Source organism: Castor canadensis, chromosome 3, assembly GCF_047511655.1.
Source record: "Castor canadensis chromosome 3, mCasCan1.hap1v2, whole genome shotgun sequence".
Lineage (NCBI taxonomy): Eukaryota > Metazoa > Chordata > Mammalia > Rodentia > Castoridae > Castor > Castor canadensis.
In genome coordinates, this window is record NC_133388.1 from 53684150 (window position 1) to 53710407 (window position 26258).

The following is a 26258-nucleotide window of genomic DNA, read 5'->3' on the forward strand; positions in this document are numbered from 1 at the left end:
AAAAAAAACCCATCTCTGCATGTATGTAGAAAGCTTTCTATCCTTGAGAGGACTTAAAACAGTATTAAAATGACTTTAGGGAAAGGCCATGAAATTTAGTCCTCAATTTAGAAAACTACCTAAGGGACAATTTGTGCATGCCATCTGGGATGCAGGCAGCCTCAACAACAAAAGGGAAAACTTGAGATCATCCAAATCTAAAATTCACACACATTTTTACATCTGGACCGAATTAATCTTTTCTTGGTACTGGCTTTCATGTAATAAAATAATTGTTTGCAGCTTTTTTTTTTTTAAAGCCACAGCTTTAGAATTCAAAATGTGCAATATCCAAGTTGAAAACTACAAAGAATTCCTTTATCAAAAAGTTAGTTGTGAGACAGGACTCTCTTACACTAAACTCTAAAGCTGACAGCTCAGTCGAAAACAATTCTGTTTGAAACTTTCATTCCAAGCATCTGCCACAAAAGGCTACACAGTCTATTATGTCATCAGTTCTGAAAGCCAAAAGCTTTATAAGCATAGTTAAACATGGAAACCAAGTCCAGAAACTAGAATAAGGTCTACAACTGCTCCTAATTCAGTTAGCACAGCTGAATGACAGTTTTTAAAGAACGTGTAGCTGAAAACTGTTACCCACAACACTGGCATTTTGCTTTCAAAAGTAGTGTGTCCACGCTGGTCCATGCTGTTGTCAGGCATTTTCCTGTACAGGAAGGGGTACCTTAAACCTGCAAGTTCAGATTGTGTACTTGAGGCAGTATCTTACTCTTGTTCCCCCAAAGAGGAGGGGATGGAAAACAGAGGACGATTTCCGGTCCTTTAAAATGTTTTGAGCACTGCACAAACTGTTGATTAGTGTGGCCCATCAGTATCAGACCACAGGAGTTCTTCTAAGCAATTCAAAAGGGGGGGGGGGGCGGTGATTAGTTCATATTACAGCCAGTCTGTTTTCTGGAGAAGACATCCTGCAGATAACTTGATAGGGGATATCCCCCTGGGGACCCTTTTCATCTAATAATCCTACCAAAGGTCCACTTTAATATGAAATATGAATCCAATATGTTTACAAACAGACTGAAAAAGCATTCAAATGTCAGCTGCCTCAGACTGTGTGGAGTTTTTATTTTTAACATAAAACTTTTATTTCTCAAAACCACACCCAAGGAAAATGATGAGGTGCTAGAAGCTTTATATTACAAAGGACCCCAGCAAAAGCATCTGTTTTCCTGCCTCTTTCTGGTCTTCTCCCCTCCCCCACCCTTCATCTGCATTGTAGGGTCTTAGTTCTTAAAACTACTTCCTACAGTAGTCTCATGCTACTCTAGATTCTGAAACTTCTTGTACTTAAACACTGCTGGGCCTACATTTATCCACTGCTCTTAAGAAGGAAACCCAAAAGTCACAGGCCTTTTTAATGACAGATGTATTACGGAAAATTTTCCCTACAAAGTTTTGATGCTATGAAATATCAACTCCCTGAAATCACAGAAAGGAAATGACTTACATTCTTGGAAAATGAAGCCACTAGCAGCTTTCTCCAACAGCATTTTCTAATCCCCAAACTACACCCTGTGGCAACAGGGAGTATTTCCTGCAAAAACTAAATTTAAGTAGATGCTTAGAAAACCAATAAACAAACATCGCCGGGTCCCAGAGAAGAAAAGAAGGAGTCATGCATGGAAAATCCAGCACGATACACTTTTTCTTCCACATTCAGAAGTGCAAGAAAAGCACAGGCTTGAAGTCAAAAGCAACCTGAGAACCCTTGCTGAGGTTTTCCTTCCCTGCTCTGGCCAATGCACAACTCCTGAGGGAAATAGTGGCAAAACTAACTCGTTGTTTAAAAAACTAATAATGAAAAGGGTGTAAGGGAGTACGACGAGTGAATATGTCTTTGGACACCAGCTACCCAACTGTACACCCAGCTTTCAACTTTAAAATGTGCTTACTTTGACAGCTTTTCCGTCTATTCCTGCCTTTAAGAAAACGCTCCACTATGAGCCTATCCCATCCTGGGACTCAAGGTGTTGTTTTAATCCTTGCAGACCTCACGTGGGTGGCCCCCAGCTGTCTATACCTGACAACGCCCGGCCCGCCCTCTCGGAGGGGAGGCGGGTGGTCGCCTTTGCCTGGCGCCCGGCCTGCGCGCCTCAAGCTCCTCAAGAAACCCAAATTCTGCAGGCCTCGTCCCTCCTCCCCTAAGCCCTCCGAGTCCCCCTTCAGCAGCCGACGAGCCCCAATCGAACCTCCGGCTTCCCGGACTAGGCACTTTGAGGGACCGCGGGACAGACGCTGCGCCTAAGTCCCTCCCGAAGCCGGACTGCCCGGCCTCCGCGCGCACACAACAGGCGACACCGCACAGCCCTCAAGAATGCCGAGCTCAGGTGCTGGTCCCAGCGGCCCATCACAGCGACGGGGCGCGACAGGCAGGCGCCCCCAGAGCAGGGCGCCGGAGGCCACCGCGGAGCCCCGAGATCGGGGGAACCCAGCGATCCGGAGACCCCGGCGCGGCGCACGGAGCCCAGGGGCGCAGCGCGCAGCCCGGCCGGCCTCCCGCCCTCGCCGCAGAGGCGGCCCCGGAGCTCCGCGCCTCCCCCGCGGCCGGGCTGGGCTGCCCCGGGGCCCCGTCCTCCCGCCGCGGCGTGGGCGAGCTCCGACTCGCGGAGAAGCGACCTGCTCGCCCGGTGCCCGACGCCCAGAACCAAGGGGGCGAAGAGCAGAAGAAGAAAGACGCGGAGAGGGGGGCACTGGCTGTGCCGGGACTCGCGACTTTAGAAACCCTTCCAAAACCGTCCAACCATCTCCGCCCGGCCGGCAGGGGGCACAGCGAGCGGCACGGGCGCCGTGGCTGGGTTTAGAGGCGGGCTAGGAGGACTACCGGCGCCGAAGTCCTGCTAGTACCTCGAGAAAGTCCCAGGCATCAGGCGTCGGACTCCGGTCAGCTCGTGGTCGCTTCCTGCCGGCGCCGAGCCTGGCTGTTGCTCTCAGCCCCTGGCCCCGGCGGCCAGACGTGCGCTCCGGCCCGCCCCGCCCCTCGCCCACGCCTCCAGGCCCGCCCCCTGAGGCCCCGCCCCCGCCCGACCTGAGGCTCCGCCCCTGCCCGCCCCGAGGTGGCGGCGGAGGCCGCGGAGCAGCGGGAGCGCAGCGCAGGGCTCGCGGCTGCACGTGGAGCGCTGCCCGCCCCGCCCCGGACCTAACCAAGCGTCCTGCGGAGGGGTGCGACGAGCCAGAGGCGGGAGAAAACGAGGGGAGCCGCCCCTCTCTGGTCCTGGCGGAGTCCTGCTAAGCTCAGGAGGACGATGTAGCGTGGACCGCGGCGTTGTACGCCCTTCCCCATGCGACGGAGTCAGAGGCGCAAGGGGACACAGTCGGGCCACCGCCCCCCCACCCCCAGCCAAATGGCCTCTCCGCCGCTCAGCCCCCGCTCCCCTGGGACGCTCCCTTCAGAGCTAAGACGCGCTGGTCGGGGGCGGCTGTTTGGCTTGAGCATCGCTTACTAATTCGGAACAAACAGGGGAGGCCACTCAGAGAGGAGGCGGTCCCCAGCGGGGGAGGCTTCGTGACTCCTCGTTTTCCTCGGTCCTCCGGTCCCGCACCCACCTGCCCACCCACCCCTTGGGATGCCGCGCCCTCCCAGGTTTTATGCTGGCTGGGGAGGCGCCGCCAAGGAAGCCAGGCCTCCCCCGTTCAGTCGGCCTCTCCTGTTTTCCAGGATTTAGTGCCTGTGACCTTCCAGAAAGGATTTTTGCCCTCTCCTGAGGGTGGCCGGCGGGGTGGCAAATGATGCAGAGGGACAAAGGTGTTTCATGGATGTTTCATTGCCACGTTTAGTTGTTAGGTTCTAGGTTCGGGGGTGGGGGAGGGCTTACACCCCTGTGGTCACTGCACCACTGGGACCTGCTCCAAAGGCCTGGGCTTCTGCCCTCCTAGGTCTCCCGTTGACTTTGTTGACCTATGAGTTAAGGAGTCTGTGGATGAGGAGACAAGGAAGCAGAGAAGGACCTGAGAACAAACACTTCCCCAACATGTGTTGTTCACAGAAGCCAACTTTAAAATTTCCCCTTTTGCTCCAGACATCATAAATAGTAAGCTAGCTGATACTGGTTGAACATGTGCCTGTGTGCCTTGTTTGTATAGTAAAAAATGTTCGATTTGGGGGTTCATTATAGCTGAAGCTCACTTTGGGATAGTTGTCTCCACAGCTTTTTCATGTTGGGGGCCATATGCATTCGAAATGAGTGCATATTGAATATTAGTAAGGTCTTGATGTCTAATGAGATAATCCAGCATTTCATGTGCATGATGAGATATATGAGAAATATATTAGTATCTTGGAAAAAACAGTTCCTAAATCTGATTTATTTTCTGGTTTCATGAATCAAAATCTAGCAGATTTTTTAAAAGTTGCTAGATTGTGAAACGATTCAAATATAAAATAATTAGGCAAAATATTTTAAATAGCTTTAAAAAAAAAAAACAACAAACGTGTTTAAGCTGGGCGAATGGCACATGCCTATAAATTCCAGCACTCAAGCTGCTGAGGATAGAGGATCACAAGTTCTAGACCAACCTGGGTTTAGAGTGAGTCCCTGTCTCAAAAAACCCCCAAAAACCAAAAGCAGTATGTGTTAAATATTGGACTTACTGTCTAAAGTTAGATTGTGGCAAAATTTACTATGTGACTATTTCCCAAATTCCAGTGATCATATTAACAGTGTGAATGCAACAATCCAGAGTCTTACATCATATATTTTGTGAACTAAGTACTTTAAACTTTTAAAGTCCATTTTCTAAACCCCTATAAGACCATAAAATTCTAAATGGATTGATTTAGAAAAAAATACTAAAGATAGAAAAGGAATTGATGGGTTGTTTTAGATATCTCTTACCACGGGAAATGTTTTTTGTGCTTATTACAGTAAGGAATGCAATTTTGTAGATGGTTCAAAGTTCTATTATTCTTTTGTTATTGGGATGTAGTTTTGTTTTCACTGACACGATGAGGTGCTTTCCTAAATATAGAACACTGTCCACCAGTGAAACATCATTTGAACATCTTAAATTATTACTTTTCCCAAAGTACTTACATATCACACAACCCAATACTTTTTGTTTTGTTTTTCTTAGGAAAATGTTATTCATTCCTTGAAGGTATTGAATATCCTCATGCAACAGGCACAGGATTAGACCCTGGGATTCAAAATGAAAATACTCCTGAGTCTAATAGTAGATTGGGGAATACATATGCAAGTAAACAGTTTTGGCATCCTTAATGCTTGCTCTGGTGGAGATATGCAAGACAAATGGTGGAAAGGTGTAGGACCTTCAGGGAGGGCATCTGACATCCCTTGTTATCTGAGATGGGAATGATGAGCAGTAGTTTGCCTGGCAACAAGTTCATGTTTCAAAAACTTGTCAACATAGTAGAATTATCTGGGGACTTTGAAAAATTATCAGTGCCTGTCTCCCAGGCATATAATCTAATGGGTCTAGAATATGACCTGGGCCTTGGAATGTTTTAAATCTCCTCAGATTAAGTGAATTTGGGACCAGGGCTTAAAGTATCCCAGCTAGAGGGCACAGAGTGAGCAAGTACATCTAGGCATGCTTTTAAAGCATGATGACCAAATAGCTGACTCTTGTAATTAAAGAGGCTTAGACTTTGGTGGGTGACATTTATACATTTCAATGATGTAAGGAGCACAATTATGAAGAAAATGAAGAGATATGAACTGCTATAATTCACATTCCCTTGCATGTACCTTCTAGACACCAGGATTATAGATGGACAATTAAGATTAGTTAAGTATGTTAAAAAGCTATTTTTTATCCCATATAACTCAAGGTTTTTTGGGATTCAGAGTATGTTTTAACACTGAAATACAAGCTCTGTTCTAAAAGAGGAGTCAGTAATTTGACATACTGGCATTTAAAGAATACTTTTCCAAAATTAAACACTGTTCATCATTCTGAAGGTCATAATGAAGAAATTAGGTTCATTTTTCTGTTTGGTTATTATTGAGATTCATTTTTTAAAACAAAATGTACTTTAAACAAAGAAAATAAATTAAGTCCTATTCCAAGGTTTTAAATGTCCACATATCTGATGAGACAAAACAATTCCACATAGAAGCTTAAAAAACGATAGTATTATTTTTCTTCCCCATGTGGTTAAACTCATCACCTTATACTTGCTAGGCTTACAATCTACCATTTGAGCCACAAAGCTAGCCCTGGTTCTGGTTTTCTGCATCTAACATTTAAAATGCCCTTCTTCTTCTTCTCAGCTGGTATACTACTATGTTCTATCAAATAAAAACCTCAAAATAAATTTTGGAGCTTAAGTCAGGAAAAATTGATTATCAGGCACTTAATCTATCTAGTTATGGTATACCAGGAGCACCTAACCAGGACTACAAATACAAATACAGATAGGAAACACTTAGGATGTTTTGACTTTGGCATTTTTTACCTCATGGTGTTGTGAAAATGATCTGCATTCAGTAGAAGCCACACTCCATGTGAATTTTGAATTTTGTTCTTTTCTAAGGTTAGTGATATGCAGTAAAATTTTCTCTTGAATTTTTAAGCTGAAACTCCTGGTCACCCATGGATGGGATGGCCAGGGTAAACTATCATATTCCCCAGTGTGCCAGATTCAATGCATCTCATGAGCTATTCAGTCCCTTATTATAAAATGGGCTTTATGTTAGATAATTTTCCCATCTAAAGGCTAATGTAAGTGTTCTGAGAACACTTAAGGTAGATCTGGTAGATTAAATGCATTTTTATCTTGTAACATTTTCGTATATGATGGGTTTGTTGAGTAATAACCCCACTGTAAGTCAGGAGCATTTGTAAGTCTTTTGAAAAGGGAGCAAACCACAGGGTTAATATCATGTAGCTCAAAAAGATTTACCTTTACCCAGTGTAGAGATATAATGTTGAAAAAATTAATTTCATTAAATTCTTACTCATCCTTGTTTATCAGCTTCTGAGAAAATATTCAAAATAGGATAAGTTTATCCTTTAAGTAGGATAATGTGACTACCCAGGGACAGGGTTTGGTTTTATTCAGCTTATAAAAATTTAAAGAGCTACTTTGATTCCATTCCTTTGTAGTTTAGTTTCACCCCAAACATCACATTCCAGTTCCTGGAGGACTTGTATATTTGAATACTCCAGACTTAAGAAGAAAGGTTTGATAAGGCTGGGAGGGCCAGGCCCAGCCCTTCATTCCTGCAAAAGTGTTAGTTGCACAAGGTAGGATAACCCAGCATGGAGAACTGTTGGGTTCAACTGAGGTCTTAGAGTTAAAAGACAGTGGCAGAGGCAGAACAAGCTAAAAGGATGCTGCCATTAACTAAAGTGTAGTTGAGGAAAATGGGACTGCTGCCTTATACCCAGGGCCTCACATTAGACATAAAAAAAACTGAGGGCAGGGAGAAAGGCTCTACTACAAAGAACTGTGTACCAGGGTGAGACAAAAGGAAGATTCCTTCAGTGTGAAACTTCTTACACCATGGGTCCTAAAGGTCCCTGAGTAGTCTTTCAGCTCTGATTCTTGGATTGCTCTCTGAAAAGCTGAAAGAAGACAGGACCCACCCTTGGGAGACAACTTCCCCCAAGATAGATGAGAGAGGGAAGGAGCACTAATCTGGCTACACATGGTTCCCCTGCCTCATGCCTCAGGCAAGCTGTTATCTGAGATAGTATTCTAGGAGTCACTTTCAGACCCAAATGATAATATGGATGCTATAGGCCACTGAAATTTTCTTTAGTGGGTACATGCCTGATACATGCTGAGTTAGAATAGTGGGAGATGGAAAGTTCTCTTTCAGAATATATGGTCCAACCTGCCAATACTGGCTTTCTAGGGAATGCCCACAACAGTTCCTTTTGTGAAGGGCATTATGAAATCTGTCCATTCTTTTTTAATTTAGTTACCTTGAGTAGATTGGAAGCATACCAAACCTGCCCTTGTACATGTTTTCTTGGCTTAAAAAAGAGGGATAAACAAAAGGGCAAATAAATCCTAGCTCTGGAATTTCATAGGAATTTTACTGAGGCCAAAGGACTCTGTGTTAGTGGGGCTGCCAAGAAACACCATCCTGAGATTTGGGTTATAAAACAAAGCTCTGACATGCTAATTATACTAATTGGTTATATGAATGCACGAAAAATGTTTTGGGACACCTACCTTAGATTTCTATTTTTCTTTACCTGTAAGTCAGAAACAAAATACATTTTTACTATTGTTTTGCTTTGACTACGGAACCAAGTACCAAAAAATCTTAGTCTTGAACAAGCAAGGAGGTGGTTAGATTTTTTTCTTTTTCAAGGGTAGCCTAGCAAATCATTTTATTAGCCTAAACTGATTGCTTATACTTTGGTTCTTCAAGGGAAGAACACTGGTAATTAGACCATGGGAGTTAGAAATCATGGATTGAGAGATGATTCTAAAAAACACCCCTCAGATCCAAACATTTAGCTTCAATGGGTATAGAGAAAAAAATTGTCCTGGGCAACAGCACTCTTCACTAGATCTAGATTTGAAAGTAAAACTCTAGGAAGGTAGGAGCTTCTTAAACATACACTCTTTTAAAAACTTTGTATGTGTTTGTGATTCATAAATCACAATAATTAAAATAAAGACAAACATTCTGTGTGGATTCCTGAATAGAAAAATAGTCAACAAATTAGTGATTTTCTGTTATGCTGATAATGTACATTGGGTAATAATTTTTGCCACTGGTGCCCCAATTTCTTAAAGGATATTAGAAATATATACCTAATCTATGATAATTTTATTTATAATACAATATACAAATCAGTGTAAAGCATTAATTATTATGTGCACTTATTTTTTTCATAGCACTTTGCCATCTAAAATTATTTATGAATGTGTTCATATGTTTATCAATTGTCTCTCTTTCTTACAATTTAACTTTCATGTGAAGACATGAAACTTACTACTGTAGTCCTGGCTTCTGAAACAGTGTCTGGCACATATTTGTTGAATGAATGAATCCCATAAATTATATGGAGGAAAGAAGGGCAGAAGGAAGAGCTTGTATATGTATGCATTTATGTGTTGAGGGTAAGAGTCACACAGAGATGAGAATAGAAAGGATTATAATTTTTGAGATGCTTCCTGGGTAGATATTCCTGGGATTGATGAGGAAAAAAAAAATCTATCCCTTAAAAAGACTCTTAATTGATTTGAATGGAATGCCATATACTGCCATTTCACTTAAAGTTCATTTTTTCAAGTATAGATATAGTGTAGATATATAATGATCAATATTCTATGTCACTTGGTGTTCCTTATTATAGATTTGATTTCTGTCTTCGGCTTTCCATGTGCTTTTAACTACTCATCCTACAGCCTTTCCAGCTATTGAGAAGTTTGTTAAAGAGATTTTACTAGAGTAGTTATTAATTATTAAATTCCTTGCCAACAAAATATTTTGATGAGATGCCCTTAGGAATAGAATGGCTCAAGTTTGGCAAAGGGAAATGAGTGGCTTTGCTTCCACTTGTTCAGTGTCCCCACCTCCATGTGAAGTTCACCTGGACTTTGTGCTAGCATGAACAGCTGTACCTCTGAACCTTTGCTGGAAATTGCTCTGTCCACCATGTCCCGTGCTTCCACCTGTCTCTCCAGACCTGTTAGTCCCCACACCCCTCCTAACTCTTTCAGTTTATTAGCTGGTTTTTGGCTTCCCTTCTTTCCTTTTCAACATAATCCCTTCAGTAGTCTTGTGTCTCAAGCCTCTTGACCTTCTAATCCAACTTTCTTAACAACCTCAAAATTCAGGTCAAATCAATCATTGCTTTTCTTGCATTTTGCTTTTAAGTTACTGAAGAAGCCTGAAGAAAATCGAATAAATGAGCCGATTAGTCAGTCATGTCACCAAGACAACAGTTCCATCGTGTTCTCATAGCTGCTTGGTCTACTTTATATTCATCCCGGTTTGACTCATTTTGTCACCACAATGACTATTCTGATGTTTATGGCTCTATCTGTCTGTGTTGGGGATCAAAACATCCAGGGCCTCATGCATGCTGGCTGCTGGCAGAACTCTGCCACTAACTACATCCCCAGCCTAGTTTACATCTGTCTTCACGTCCCTCCTCCCACTCTGCAGTCCTGCCACTCTCCAATTTAACTTTACACGTTGGTAGACACTCATCTGAGAGGTTTATAAAGGGGACCTTATTGAATTCTCACAACAGCTCTTTAAGAGAGATACTGTCATTATCCCTGGCTTATTGATGCCCAGGGTTTTACAGAAAATCAATACTGGGCCTTGGGTCTGAACTCAGGAAATCTGACTGTAAGCTCATGTTCTAACCAGTGTTGCAGTGTTGATCAGTCATTTTCTTACTTTCATCCTGTCTGCCTCTGGACTTCTCTGTACCTTTTCCCCTAGGCCATTCTCTTCTGTCTCTTCTCAGTCACTCTCCTTGTACCAAAGCTCTGCAACCTGAGTTGCTGTAGTTCTTCCAGGGCCTTCTCTTTATAGGCTTGTTGACTCACTTTGAAGTACTTATTAAGTACCACATGTACTAGATGTCAGGGACACAGAGGTAAACAAAACCCAATCTGCTATCATGGTACTCTACATTCACATATTTCTCTTAAATATTCAACATCTCACCATCTCCTAGACCCTTTTTCTACCTATCAGATGCTGAAGTCTCAGGGCATTACACACCACATTGTCTAGCTCACCAGACAAAGCACAGGGTTGACAGATGGAACAATCCCAGGTAAAGTAAACAGGTTTTAGAAGTTCTTCATCTCTAGCCTCCTTTTTAATAGAAGGTTGCATATTTCAGCTATCCCAAACCCTGTATCTCTCTCTATCTTCACTTCTAAGAAGGCCTGAGAGGGTTCTGAAAACCAACCCTTCACCTTATGGACTTAGTTGCCTTATTAAAGGAACTTCAGGGAGATACTTGTGAAGCAAAGAAATCTTCAAATCCAAACCCATAGTTTGCTACTTCTGGTGGTCCTCAAGCAGAGGATGCTTTTGCCCCCAGGCAGCATTGGCTATGTGTAGAAGTATTTTCTTATTGTCACATCTTTATTTGGGAGGAAAGTGAAGTGTAACGCTCCAAGGATCTACTAAGTAGAAGTGTAGAGATGCTGCTGAACATCCTATAATGCTCAGAGAAGCCCCACAACAACAAATCATTGCCCCTGCTGGAGAATCACTCACCTAAAAGGTAAAGTTGGAGGGAACATTTAGGCGCTCCATGAGTTAGACTGGGTGGTGGGATCCATTTTTGGATGCTGGCTGAGCCTGCCAAGGACCTGATGAAGGTGAGGAGTATGTCTGTGGGATCTATTGAGGAAGGTATTTGAGCTCAGTTTCTGCCTTTACCATATCCCTCACTTTGCTTGCATCTTTCCTCAGCCCTAAGACAAGACATTTTATGTTCTCCTGCATTACCTTCCTTTTTATAATGTGGTGACTTTGAGGGAAAAGAATGGGATAATCCTTTAATCTGGTAAAGCATTTTTCTTTGAGTTGGTATAACTACCTCTGACTATAAAATGTCTAAACTGGTAGAACACATCATTGTTATCAGAGGATGACAAGGTTTATTATCTTTGAATGATAATTAAATTGAAGAAGAAAAAGGTTGGAAATACAGCTTTTCACTTAAATTAGTGAAGTAACATTTTGAAAATTGGCCTTAAAGGAGAAGAGTTATATTAATAAAGGAAAAACTCTAAACTTTAGCCAGGCATGAGTGGATATTAGCTGTTACAATGGATAATAATTACTGAAATAGTTTGCTAAATTTTATTCCCAAGTGACATAGTAGAGATGTATTTAAATAGATTAAACAATGTGTTTTAAACAAATAGCCACTGGCAAATATGTAAAATTAAACTTTGAAATGGTCATTAGGGCCATCAAAAATTGTTACATAAATTATATTGATCACATTCATCTTGACTAATGACACTTCTTTATATTTTCATTGTTCATATTACCAGTAGTTATGATAAAGAATGTAAATGTATGTGTTCAAATATATTGAAGTCCTTGTGAGAGCAAAATCCAAGAATAGTAGCTATAAAAAGTAATTACTTTTTCCATACATTGCCCAATTGCCCGCTAGACTTACTAGCCGATTTCTTTTAGACACTGGTTTCCAAATCTGGCAGTGTATCAGAACCATTTCAGAACTGGTGACAAGGCTGAGAAAAATAACAGCAACAAATTCCAAATGATTCTGACACCCATTCTTGATCATACGGGTAGTTGTCGTACTGAGAATGATGCTAATGCAAGTTTAAATGAAGAGGCCAGATTTTGAAATATTTAATTTGAAGCCCCCAAATGCTTTAGGTACTATAATTCTGCTACCCCCTTTCCAATGAATAAAAACCTGTAGGAGAGGGGAATGTGTTAATATGTGCTTAGTAATCTTTTTATCACAACAAGAACATTAACGTCAGTACGTCCATTTCAAATTGGGGAAGGGTTGACTATTTTTAATTTTCTGTGATATGAATAGAATTCACTAAAATTGATTATTAATTTGGTCAATAAGAAGCCATTCAACTAAAGATAATCCAGTCCTAGTGAGTAACATAGTTGCATTTAGTCCCCAGAAACTGCTACACCAATCTAATTGTGTATAAATTAATCATAGTCTTAATTAACATTTCCACAAATATACTGAAGGACAGCTTTGAGAAAATGGAATATAGACTAAACTGAATACATAAGGGCCCCAGTTTCTACTTCTCATTCCATAACTTTTCTCTTTGATGCTTCCTGATGATCATCTATATATTTCACACACACACACATGGATATAGTTCATTCTCACTGTACTGACCCATTTGGGACTTGAGAAGGTGACAACTCAGAGATAAATACAACATGTTTTCTTTAATGAACAAGAACTTCCTATTTCCAGAAATGCGAGATATTTAAAACAATAATTTACACTGATTATTTATGATTACTTACTGTATTTTAGGTATTGTATCAAGTTTAAGTTTATTATCACATTTAACCATAGCAGCAACCCTATGAGATAGGTATCACCAAAATTCCTGTTGTACAAGTAAGGAAACCAGGGCACTGACAAGTTACCCAAGTTAGTTCATTAGTAATTGAGTTTCTAAATAATTCAAAAAAATTAAAAGTCCTGTAATACAATGAAAAGGCCTAGTTTTAATTTTTAAAATTATCTGATACTAGACCGTCCACTTTCTTGGCAGAATGTCAGGTTTTCAGACAGCAAGCTACATATCAGAATACTGGAAGAAGTACCCAAGATGTGTGCCCATTCAAACTGATAGAAACCCAGATACATACGTATGTGGAACGAGAAGGACTGGGAATTTTCTTCCCAGTGGGTAGAACTGTTTTAAAATAGTTATAAGAATTGTGTGAAGTCACTTGGCAAGGAGTCAGTAGGGTGGTACTTGATGACACTGCTTCCACTCCAACAACTTAAGCCTTCCTATGTCTCAAATCACTTCAGACTAAAGGACGAATGGCTGAAACTCTCAGGTAAATTGCTACACCCCTCTGTCTTCTGTTTGCAACTCAGCTTTTGTTCTTTCAGACTTCCAGTTACTTCATTTGAGCCAGATGCGTAGTATAAAGGGGAAAGTTTGACAGTTCAGCTTTTGAATGGGAAACAGGCAGTCCCTGGAATTGTCTTTGCCTATAGTCCCTGTGGCTTTCTGTTTCATTGCCGGATCCATTTTGTAAAATGTAGCATGTGACAAGAGCCTTCCATGTCAGCTGTGGCTTCCAGAGAAGTGGTCTAGCAGTGAGAGTCTACAGGAAGAATGTGAGCAATGCAGAACCACCCACCCTTTTCTGGAGGCTCCCAGTCTGAATGGAGTGGTAGGGAAGAGTGGCTTGTCCCTGGCCTTAGGGATGGGCCACCATGCTGTCCTGTCCCATTCATTCATTATGCATGGAAAGAATTTGACACTTTCTATTTCTTAAAGATTGTCCTTTTACTTTTTAACATATTAGAGAACCCATAAATAAATGTCCTTGAATTTCAAGAATAGACGACTATTAAAATCTTTTGGGGGGATTGGAGAAAGATGAGTTAAATTGGAATAGATTTGAAAAAACTTTGACTTGGATTTATGGATTACATTCATGAAAATGTAAACACATTAATTTGTCTTGTGAATTTAATCTTTATTCTTACTATGTGTAATTCCTTCTTCAAAATGAAATCCCTTTTAGTTTTGTGGCTTAGCATGCTAATTAACAGGGAAAAATGTTTTCCATTTTCTCTTTTAATTTGCTTTTAGATGTACTGCTTTGAAAGTCTGTGTGTAGCAAAATGTTGCTAATTGTACTGTCTGTACTGACAACATGCCATTTGCTTTACCTCAGTCACTGTTTCTAGCCAGTGGTATCATTCTTGTCACTCTTTAAAAATATATATATATATATACATATATAAAAATATATATACATATATATAGCAAACTATGTTCTTAAAATAATAGAATGACATATGACACACACTTGACACCATTCATTTACATATTAAATGGGAGTACATCAATTAATTATAGTCAGTTTTTAAAGGATTTTGATGTAACAGCCTTTATTGAAAATGTTTGTCTTTTCCATTAAATGGAATAAATATTTATGCAGATGGAATTTCTGGCCAGTTATTTAATGAAAAATGATTATTTACATTTTAAATGTGAAATATAATTTCTATTAAAATGTTTAGCAATGTGAGACGACAGTTCAGAATGAACCTGGTTTTTTCTTCCTTACAGTTGCTTCCGTCTTTTCTTTCTCAGCCCTGTTGGGGAAGGGGCTCTCCTGGTCCCCTCAGGTCATCCCTCTCAGAGTTCATGAGTGGGGACAGAGGAACAATTCCATGACTCATGGGAAATGCACTTTTTCTTGTATCACTGAGAGAGGGGTCTTCCAAGAGTCATATCTCGCATTCTGACTTTTCTCTTTAGATTTCATTGTTAAATTGACCTTACACATAGTAAGTAGCATTTTATAGTTTTTAGACCACAGGCATTATCTCTTTTGGCTCAGTAAAACAGGAGGTGCTAGCCAATACAAGGGCTTCCTGAACCAACTTCAACACGAGTCAGGACTTCATATGCTTACTTCCCTATAGCTGCCCAGAATGAGAAACAGCAAGCACATAGCAGAGAGAAAAACAGCCAACTTTTGGCAAAGTTGATTAAAGTTATTCAGTTAATGGCAGAGAAGACTAGAGCAGACTAGAACTCCAGGGAGCAGTGGGGAGGAGCAGTCAGGAAGTGCTCTCCACCAGCCTTCCTCACTTATTCTGCAAATGGGAACATAAGTAGGTCAGAGTGAAAAGCTTGCTATACCCCCAAGGAAGTGGTTTTAGTAAGAAAATAGTATCTTTCTAGGAAAGGATATATAGAAAGGAGCAAGTACAGCTGCTTTACTGAGTGATTACTACATGTCAGGCACTCAAGTCCTTTGCAAGGATTTTTTCATTTAATTCTTATGCCTCCCAACATATCTATGAACAGAGAGTATCTTTTAAAATTTAACAGTCACTTTTAAAAAGGTGAAGTAAACCAGGTGAAGGCTCATGCCTGTAATTCTAGCAACTTGGGAGGCTGAGGTCAGGAGGATTCTGTTCAAGGGCAGCCCAGACAAATAGTTGATGAGACCCCCCCCATCTCCAAAATAACCACAGCAAAATGAACTGGAGGTGTGGCTCAAGTGGTACAGCACCTGCTTTACAAGCTTGAAGCTCTGAGTTCAAACCCCTGTCCCACTTGGGGGTGGGGGTAAAGTAACTGAGACACAAAGAAGTCCTTTGTCCTAAGTTCTAAATCAGATTCAAACCCAAACAGTCTGACTACAGAGATTATGGTCTCAAAAGCTAAAATACACCAGACATGGTGATTCATATGTATGTATAATCCCAACTATTTTGGAGGCAGAGATTGGGAGGATCAAGGTTTAATGTCAACCTGGATAAAAAAGCAATACCCCCCCATCTCAATAAATAAGACAAGTATGGTGGTGCACACCTGTTATCCCAGCTATGTGAAAGCTGTAAGTAGGAGGATCCTGGTCTGAAGCTAGCCCCAAGCAAAACAGGAGCTCCTACCTAAAAAATAAACTGAAGCAAAAAGGGAGGGGCATTGAGGGTATGGCTCAAGAGGAAAAGTGCCTGCCTGCACCCCAGTACCACTGAAAAATAAATAAAAGCTAAGATACGCTGCCTTGTGGTAAAACTTAAACATTAGAGGATATAAGAACATCTAAATGTTTTTTCTAAAAAATACTTAAAAAAAAAAAAAAAACAGTGGACAACCAAGTGCCTTTACTGAACTGCTTTTGTTTGTGATTCACCATGGCCTTGAGTCCTCCAGCAAGGCCAAGCCAGAGTCTGCCTGCTCAATTATGGTAGACCAGTTGCTGCTTAATACCAAGCACTGGTCAAAATTCTCAAGGAGGAGGAAGATAGCAAATAGGCTATTTTAGAGCTGGAAGGGAACTTGAAGGTAATTAAACCTAACATTGTCATTTTATAGATGAAAAGGCTGAAGCTCAGAGCAATTGAGTGACTTTACCAGGTGACAGCTAGCAAGCCAGAGGCAGAGTGGAGTCCAAATCTGTTCTTTCTGACTGCTGTCTTTCGGTTGAACTAAGCTACCTCCAGCTTCACAAGACAAACTGTCCATTTTCTTTTCTAGTGTTTTTAAAAAATGTCAAAAGCCTTGCAAGCATGAACACTGAGCTCAAACCCCATTCTCACCAAAAAAACCAAAATAACAACAAAAATGTCAAAAGCCAATATTCATGTATTTTAATAAATTCATCTTATTTTCCCCCTTTTTTCTTAGACCTTAGTAAATGAAAATGTGTTTGGATTTCTGAGAGCATTTGAATTTCATGAGCTTTATATTTCCTACAAAAGGGGCCGAGCCTACCAATTTAATTTTCTTGGGCTAAGCGCTTTGATTAAAGCCTTCACCTTGACAAATAATTGGTTTTGGGAATAGGGGATGGAGATAATTCAGAGATGATAAGCATTTATTAATTTTTTCTAATAGATAGGTATTGAATGCCTAAAATGTTTTAGATGCTGTTTTAGATACTGGTCATGCAAACATGATTACAGCGTGGTCCTTTCCCTTGAGACATAGTACTTCCCTTTTTCCCTATTAGCAAAGAATCCAATATATTTATTTGCTGCTCTTAAGTTAGGCTGATGTCTCCCAAGGTGTAGTAAGACTATTGTGGTATGTCACGTAATTTTAGGTGGTATCAGACAAGCCCTTTGAAGATGGTTATATATTATTTCATTGTGTAAAAATGTACTTGTATATTCAATGGAGTTATCTATTCATTTCAATGTAGAAAAACCAAAACAGCTCTCAAACACGTATTTACTGGCTTAGGTCATGGCTGATGATTCTAGTGCTCAGCTCTATGCAGACCACAGGAACCTGCAGGCACGCTCCATAAACCTGCTGCTCTGACCTTTCAAATGTATGATGGTACAGATTGTTGAAAGTACAGATGATAGGGATTAATAGCATGGATTTTTCATTGACTGGATTTCTGTGCCTGACGTTATATCAATTTAAAAGGTACTTAAAAATAAAATGAAGTATAAAAAGATACATGAAAATGCCACTTCTGAAGGTTGGCTTTTAACTTGCTTATGCTAATCCTAAGCGCTCCATTCTCTCTAAGGGACTTATTTTTAGGTATACATCTTAAAAAATGATTAGAGTTATTATTTACATTGTTTACTTTAAAATATTTTATTTGTAAAACAAAACATTGCTTTTTAATATAATTTTATGGTTGCCTTCTAATTATGACAAATAATTTTCACTTTCACATTTTAATTCAAAGATGTGCAGCTGTGTTTGTATTACAAACAGTAAACACATCAGAGCTAATCAGTAATAACAAGCCATGTTAAACTTACTTGTTTAATGAGATGTTTGATCTTTTGAGCTAGCATCTGCAGCCTCACCCTGCACATCTGGGTAATAAATAGGTTTTTTGATATATTACAATTAGCTCATACACCCACAAGGCTGCCCTACTGAAAATCAAGAACTGGGCTGTGCACAAAAACAGACATGAAGACCAGTGGAACAGAATAGAGGACCCAGATATGAAGCCAAACAACTATAACCAACTTGTCTTTGACAAAGGAGCTAAAAATATATGATGGAGAAATAACAGCCTCTTCAACAAAAACTGCTGGGAAAACTGGTTAGCAGTCTGCAAAAAACTGAAACTAGATCCATGTATATCACCCTATACCAATATTAACTCAAAATGGGTCAAGGATCTTAATATCAGACCACAAACTCTAAAGTTGATACAGGAAAGAGTAGGAAATACTCTGGAGTTAGTAGGTATAGGTAAGAACTTTCTCAACGGAACCCCAGCAGCTTAGCAACTAAGAGATAGCATAGATAAATGGGACCTCATAAAGCTAAAAAGCTTCTGCTCATCAAAAGAAATGGTCTCTAAACTGAAGAGAACACCCACAGAGTGGGAGAAAATATTTGCCAACTATACATCAGACAAAGGACTGATAACCAGAATATATAGGGAACTTAAAAAACTAAATTCTCCCAAAACTAATGAACCAATAAAGAAATGGGCAAGTGAACTAAACAGAACTTTCTCAAAAGAAGAAATTCAAATGGCCAAAAAACACATGAAAAAATGCTCACCATCTCTAGCAATAAAGGAAATGCAAATTAAAACCACACTAAGATTCCACCTCACCCCTGTTAGAATAGCCATCATTAGCAACACCACCAACAACAGGTGTTGGCGAGGATGTGGGGAAAAAGGAACCCTCTTACACTGTTGGTGGGAATGTAAACTAGTACAACCACTCTGGAAAAACATTTGGAGGCTACTTAAAAAGCTAGACATCGATCTACCATTTGATCCAGCAATACCACTCTTGGGGATATACCCAAAAGACTGTGACACAGGTTACTCCAGAGGCACCTGCACACCCATGTTTATTGCGGCACTATTCACAATAGCCAAGTTATGGAAACAGCCAAGATGCCCCACCACTGACGAATGGATCAAGAAAATGTGGTATCTATACACAATGGAATTTTATGCAGCCATGAAGAAGTACAAAATGTTATCATTCGCTGGTAAATGGATGGAATTGGAGAACATCATTCTGAGTGAGGTTAGCCTGGCCCAAAAGACCAAAAATCGTATGTTCTCCCTCATATGTGGACATTAGATCAAGGGCAAACACAATAGGGGATTGGACTTTAAGCACATGATAAAAGCGAGAACACACAAGGGAGGGGTAAGAATAGGTAAGACACCTAAAAAATTAGCTAGCATTTGTTGCCCTTAACGCAGAGAAACTAAAGCAGATACCTTAAAAGCAACTGAGGCCAACAGGAAAAGGGGAGCAGGAACTAGAGAAAAGGTGAGATTAAAAAGAATTAACCTAGAAGGTAACACACACGTACAGCAAATTAATGTGAGTCAACTCCCTGTATAGCTATCCTTATCTCAACCAGCAAAAACCCTTGTTCCTTCCTATTATGGCTTATACTCTCTCTACAACAAAATTAGAAATAAGGGCAAAATAGTTTCTGCTGGGTATTGAGGGGGTGGGGGGGAGAGGGAGGGGGCGGAGTGGGTGGTAAGGGAGGGGGTGGGGGCAGGGGGGAGAAATGACCCAAGCCTTGTATGCACATATGAATAATAAAATAATAAAAATAAATAAATAAAATAAAATAAAATAAAAAAAGAACTGGGCTGTGAAAACTGGGTAAGGTGTAAAACTTGTGACAGCCCAGAGGGGTAGCATTTCAGCTTCCCCAACCAAACCTGAGAAAGAGAGAGATAGAGAGAGAGAGAGAGAAAACAATAGCAGACTTCCACCTCAATCCCTAGTGAGTTTAATTTGGTCGATTTGGGACTAATAAATCTGCATCTTAAAAAACTTCATCGTAGGACTGGGGATGTGGCTCAAGTGGTGGAGAGCTTGCCTGGGTTCAATCCTCAGCACCACAAAAAGAAGACAAAGCAATGAAAACAAACAAATAAAAACTTCATGAACAATTCAAAGCTATAAAAATATCATTTAAAACCCCACGTAGCTCATTACTTACATTGAGCAGTATTAACATTTACCTCATCTGCTTCTAATATTTTGCAAGGTATTTTAAAAATAGATCTTAGACATCACCATATTTCATACTAAATATTTGAATACATGCATCTCTTAAAAAAATGACATTTTGTTACATAACCAAATTCCATTCTCAAACAATTAATAATAACTCTTTAGCATCCAAACTTTCCATGTTTCTAAAATCAGTTTGCTAAAATTCAGGTCCAAGCAAGTTCTATTTGAATTTAGTTATCATGTAAGCTGGTTTGGCTTTTTTAATGAAGAATTCCCCTTTCGGGGAGGGGGGATGAAGGAGAATGATTGAGGGGGTGAATTCAACTATGATATACTGTAAAACCTTTGGTAAAATGTTACAACGTACCACCAGCACAACAATAATAATAATAATAATAAAGAATTCCCCTTTCACCTGAAATTACCATTAACCAGTGTCTCAATCAGTTTGATCCTCTAGGCTCTTAGAAGACAATTTGATGTAGGAAGGTTCACAAACACCATTCCTGTTTCAATACATTCCCATCCTCTGTGGGTTTACTGGATGGGGTCTTCTTTGGGGTTACTAGAAAGACAGAATGGAGGTAAGAGAACCTGGAGGTAAGAACTTCAGAGAGATAAACTCTACTCCTGTACTTCTGTGCCATCTTTCCCCAAAATGTTCTACAAAATGTTTCTGAGATTAAGTTTTCCTTTTCCAGCAGCTCAGGAAGTACTCTGTGTACCATCCCCCTTTCAGAGATTCACAATGCTCATTTAATGTGTTAAAGAATCTTTGGTGTTCTTTTCTGAGTGTTTCCCAAACTTACTTGATTATGAAGTTGGGTTCCCCAGCCCCACACAGATTGCCTCTTAGTATCTCTTGGAACACAGTTTGGGGAGCATGTTGCTCTAAGCTGCATTATTACTGCATTTGTTACATATACCCGTATGAATTTGTTCTGGCAAAACACCTTATAGTCACTTTTCGCTAGTTTTTCCTCTTGCTCTTAGACCCTGTGGTGTTGTTAACTGGCATTTTATTCCTATTAGAAGATAAGTGCTATTAAGAGTATGAGATGAACCAAATAACAAGCTGCTGCCAGAGTTAGGATTTAATTTAAAGCCCTAAAATTTGAAGACTTAATTGATAAAAATCCAAATGATCCCCAATTACCAGAGTTTGTGTTGGTTGTAATAAAGAGAAGAAGTAACTTCACAGTGTGTTATCCATAGTTTCACCTCCTGTCCGGTCTCTCTTGCCACTTCCCAACCTAAGCATGAGCAGCCCAAACTCGATTATAGAAAGAATAAGGGAACCAATGAAACTAGACATTCTGAAGATAATGTGTCACTTTTTCTTTCCATGATGACCATACAGGCATCTATGAAAAAAATGGAATTAATGAAGGAGACAAATCAAATGTTCCCAAGGACAGATATCAGGGAGGCATCCACTGTGTGATCTGTCAATGTGCCTCTGAGACACTTCGCCCACGTGCCCTGCAAGCGCTTTTAAATGCACCGTTTCTTCTACATTCTGCTCTGGAGTGACCATGCAGAGATGCCAGGTGGTGGTGGGTAGTAATGACATCAGAAAACATTTCTCTTGCCCGAGGGAAACAGAACTATTACTCAAAAATGTGCCAGTTTAATTCTGGAACTTCTCAGTTTCTCACCTTGGGTGGTAAAAATGTCTCTGTGGATTTTCTCTGCATTAACTGGGCAAGCACTCAGAATGAACAGTCTTTTCTTAGCGGGGAGAAAATGAAAATGCCTTTTCAATAAGCAGGAATCCCACTCCTCCACATTCTTGCTGAAGCTGTCAGTTTGGCTCTTAGTCCCGAGGGTTAGAACTTCGCAACTACATACGGCGAAAGTGTGGAAATGAGTGGAAGTCCTGTACCACAAGATAATTGCTGGCTGTACAATGTAGGTATAATAATTGCCAATTGTAAATTCTCATAGTTGTAGTTTCTCATTGGCTGATTTGTTTCATTTACTTTCCATTAAAATTCCCTTGATCATTAAATTCTTCCTCCTTTGTCCTCAGTGTAATGAACTACAATCCAACTTGAAACTAGACGGTGTGGGCTTGAATACCAGCTTCACTCACTCTCTGTGACGCCTTGCAAGTTACCTAGCCTCTTTGCATCTGAGCTTCTTCGCTTATGAAATGGTAAAGACAAAACTATCACCAGCATTGAGTTTCATGATACAAAAATGTGGAAGTGCTCATTGCATATCCAGCATATGGACAGTTAACATACATGGGGTTCTCTGTTTTCTTTTTTTTTTCCTCTGAAAGTATAACTTATTACCCAATCTCATTGTTTTGAGATGAAAATTCAGCATGAACAAGTTCCTTGATTCTCTTTGTTTTCTTTGAAATAACATCATGGGCTGTGAGAGGCTTACCCTAAGAGTTCTATGTCAATTTGCTGGAGCAAAGGAGGAATTGCACAGGAGAAGCAACTGGCCAGTTGGCTGGAGGGAAAAGCAGCTGGCCAGTTGGCTGGAACTAGTCAGCCCTGAGCTCTTACACCTGCCCACATCTAGTGCTAGGTTTCTTTTTCACTTGTTCTAATTATTAGACTGAAACAAGAAATAGTATCTAAATGTACCTTTCCTAATTGTACAGGGCCTGTTTCAAGTTGAGGGATGGATTCTTGTTGCTGTAGAATGCTTATGACCCCAGTGAATGAGTACAATTAAAAAGACAGACAATAAGAAGGGCTGCCAAGGATTTGGAGTAATTGGAACCCTCACACATGGTTAATAGGAATATAAAATATTTTTCATTCTGGAAGACAACTGGGGGGTTTCTTTAAAAAGTTATCACCCAGCAATTTTGCTCTTAGAAATTACCCAAGAGAGATGAAAACGTATATCCACACCAAGATATGTGTACAAATATTCACAGTTGCATTGTTAGTAGTGATAGAAACAATTTAAACATTTACCCTGTGGTGCATGGACAGGGAACTCTGTTTAGAATAAAAAGGAACAAACTAATGCTACATGATGAATGAAGTTCAAAAACGTAATGCTGAGTGAAAGAAAGCAGATATAAAAGGTAAACTGTATGTTTCCATTAAATGGAAAATTATGGAAGCAGGAAGTATATTAGGGGTTGCCTATAGCTAAGGATGAGAGAGATTGACTAGAAAATAGGGAAGGGACTTATTTTGGGGGTGTTGAAAATGTTCTTAAACTGGATCGTGATGTTACTTGAAGTCATTAGCATTAAAAATGGGTAATAATTTATTGTATGTTAACTATACCTCAATTTGTTTGAAATATGTTATTATGCAATGCATAACATGATTTTCTCCTTATTAAAAGTAGCATTCAGAAGTAAATATAATCCAGCTGTATTCCTAGAAACAGGCGTACACCTGACTTTCAGTTCAAATAGTCATTATTCTGTGACTCTGGAGATAACAGCTCCAACGCTCCAGCTTTCAAAATTGGATAAGGCATACAGTCATGAGCAAAGTGGAGAAGCAAGTTGGGTGATAACAGAGCCAAAAAAGAGTGGGCCCAGGGAGAAGATGAGCAGGCCAGAAGCTACTTCTATTCTCCAACATTAGCAATGGAAATGGCAGGGCGCCCACATGGCCTGCTGTTTAGAAAGGCAGCACCCAACCTACCCATCTGCCACTTCCTGTCTTAGCCAGCAGCCTCTCCCTGCCCTATGCTCTCTTACTTCTGGTTTGCTTGATTTCTGATCTCCTCTGGTCCATGTTTCTCCATCTGCTGGGCCCTCAGTCACCTGTGCACTCCAGTGACCTATCTGGCTAGACCTTCTGATGTGGCCTAATCTCTATATGCAACATTTCAAACTAAGGAAACCCTTTCAATCATTATTTTTCAGTCACTTATGAAATGTTATTCTAGGTCTTAGTCATAAACGTGTATCTAAGAAACTAAGATTATAAATTTGCAATTCACATTATGGAAGGAAATAAATGTGGTTGAGAATCCCAAGGAATAATGAAGTCTGGCTGGCTCAGGACTTGCTCCTTTAATAATGTCTCTTTCTGACCTCATTCAGTCCCAGTGTTTCAAGTAAGATTATGAAGAGAGAGGGAACACAGTGTCTTGTGGATAAATATGATTCACTTACAATACTGAAGGGTATAACTCTAAAGGCATAAAAAAAATCAGCTTGTATGAGTCAACTATAGATCAGCCTATTTGGCAGACGGTGCTGTTTAATGGGAAGCCTACTTCAAATCTACTTAAAATTGAACAGACCTATCTGCCAGTTAACTAATTTTGAATTATATGGGTATTTTTCCAATTAGAAGCTTATACTACTTTGCATATTATAGCTGATAATTATTGAGCAGCTAGATATTTCAGGCACTTTATTTAACCTTAATGACCCTATGAGGTAGTACAGTAATTATCCCTAATTTGTAGATGAGAGAACATAAAGAGGTTCTCTGCTCAAAGTGACAGTTGCTAAGTAGCATAACCGGGATTCAAGCCTAGGTCTTTCTGACACCAAAGCCAGTGTCCTTAATCACTTTACTAAACAGAACTCATGGCGACAAGTATCATACTAAAATGGTCACCCAGGCATGGTGGTACATGCCTGTAATCCCATCTGCTTGGGAGGTGGAGGTAGGAGGATCACCATCCAAGGCCAGCCTAAATAAAGTTATCATGAGACCTATCTGAAAAACAAACTAAAGTAAAAAGGGCTGGTGAGGTGGGAGGGGATAGGGGCTATGACTCAAGTGGTAGAATGCCTACCTACCAACCACAAGATCCAGAGTTCAATTCCCAGTACCTCAAAAAAAAAAAAAAAAAAAAAGCCACTGTCACTTTTACAAATGGGAAGGACATGAGAGGACAGGGTGGATGACTCTATGAAAGGGTGTAGATTCCTGTCCAAAGCCCTGTTGCTTCCTCTTCAGTGCTTTACAAATTGTTCACCAGGTTGTTAGACTCTCTTGAACTTTGTAGGGTACTCACCTACATTCTGACTATAAGTTCTCCAAGTAGCCAGAACATTTCAGACTCTTCATTTGCTGGAAATCACTGGAGGACCTGAAAATAAAAAGGACCGTTTGTGTTTAGGTTGCCAGTTAATGAGAGCTGATTAAGAAGTAGTTTTGTTTGCTTTACATTTAATTCAAAGCCTTTGTTATCAGTCCTTCTAAAGCAAGACAGAAAAAAATTATAGATCAAAAACATCATTACTTAGTGCATACCTGCATATATTTTAAGCAGTCAAAAGTAGTCATTTGACTCAAGGCAAACCATTATGTGTCAAATACATTTAAGATCTTCCTTTGTTATGTTTTAGAATTGTTTGTCAGTCAAGAGGAGCAGGAAACAACAACAAATCCTAAGAATGGAACGAGTGATTTGTGGAGTGAGGTGCCCTAAACCTTGCATTATGAAGACGTGCTGCTGTATTCACTGCCCAGAAAACCCTAGTCATAGTCCTGAACCTGTCAATGACAAGGAAAGTGACACAGGCAAGTCTTTCCCACTTTTCCCTTCATTTCTCTCATCATGAGTTCAAATAACATTGCTCAACAATTTTTATTTTCCCTGAAAAGAACTATCTCAAAATGCTATTTGGCAAACTAATGCAAAAGGGGGTAATAATTTTTCAGTTCTGGGGACATAAATGACCACTGCCATGGATTGAGAGGCTCTATATAGAAGGCATTGAACCTGCCATTCCCATCATGATTTCTCATCCTGACAGCTTGGCAAAGTAGGTATTCTTATTCTCATTTACAGGGAAAAAAGAACAGAACAACAACAAAAACTGGGGCCAGAGAGTTAAAAAAAAATTCTCTGTCTGACTCAAAATACCTGTACTTTCTTTCCATCCTGCTATCTTGCTCTCCATCAGACCTTGGAGTACCACCAAGGATTGGATGTTTTTTTGGCTGCTTGAACAAATATTTATCTTGTCTATTTAATGCTCAGCATGAACCTAGGATCTGACAACTCCAAAAGACAAGATGTGGACCTCATTCTTCAGGATATCAATTCAGTACAGAGAAAAGGAGAATAGAATTAAGTTCTATAAAGAATGATTCAGCTGGGCACCAGTGGCTTCTGTCTGT

General features: G+C 40.2%; 1 protein-coding gene across 5 annotated transcripts in view; it reads right to left on the reverse strand.

Moving 5' to 3' along the window:
- Frmd6 (FERM domain containing 6) overlaps positions 1–26258 on the reverse strand; it is a 224189-nt gene that overhangs the window by 71898 nt on the left and 126033 nt on the right. For 2 of the 5 annotated variants that reach the window (XM_074067984.1, XM_074067985.1), the window contains exon 3: positions 25147–25221. The gene's annotated coding sequence lies outside the window, so the exon portion shown is untranslated. Of the gene's footprint in view, positions 1–2904; positions 3030–25146; positions 25222–26258 lie in introns of those variants that run through there. The other 3 variants (XM_020179505.2, XM_020179504.2, XM_074067986.1) reach the window with 2 other exon arrangements.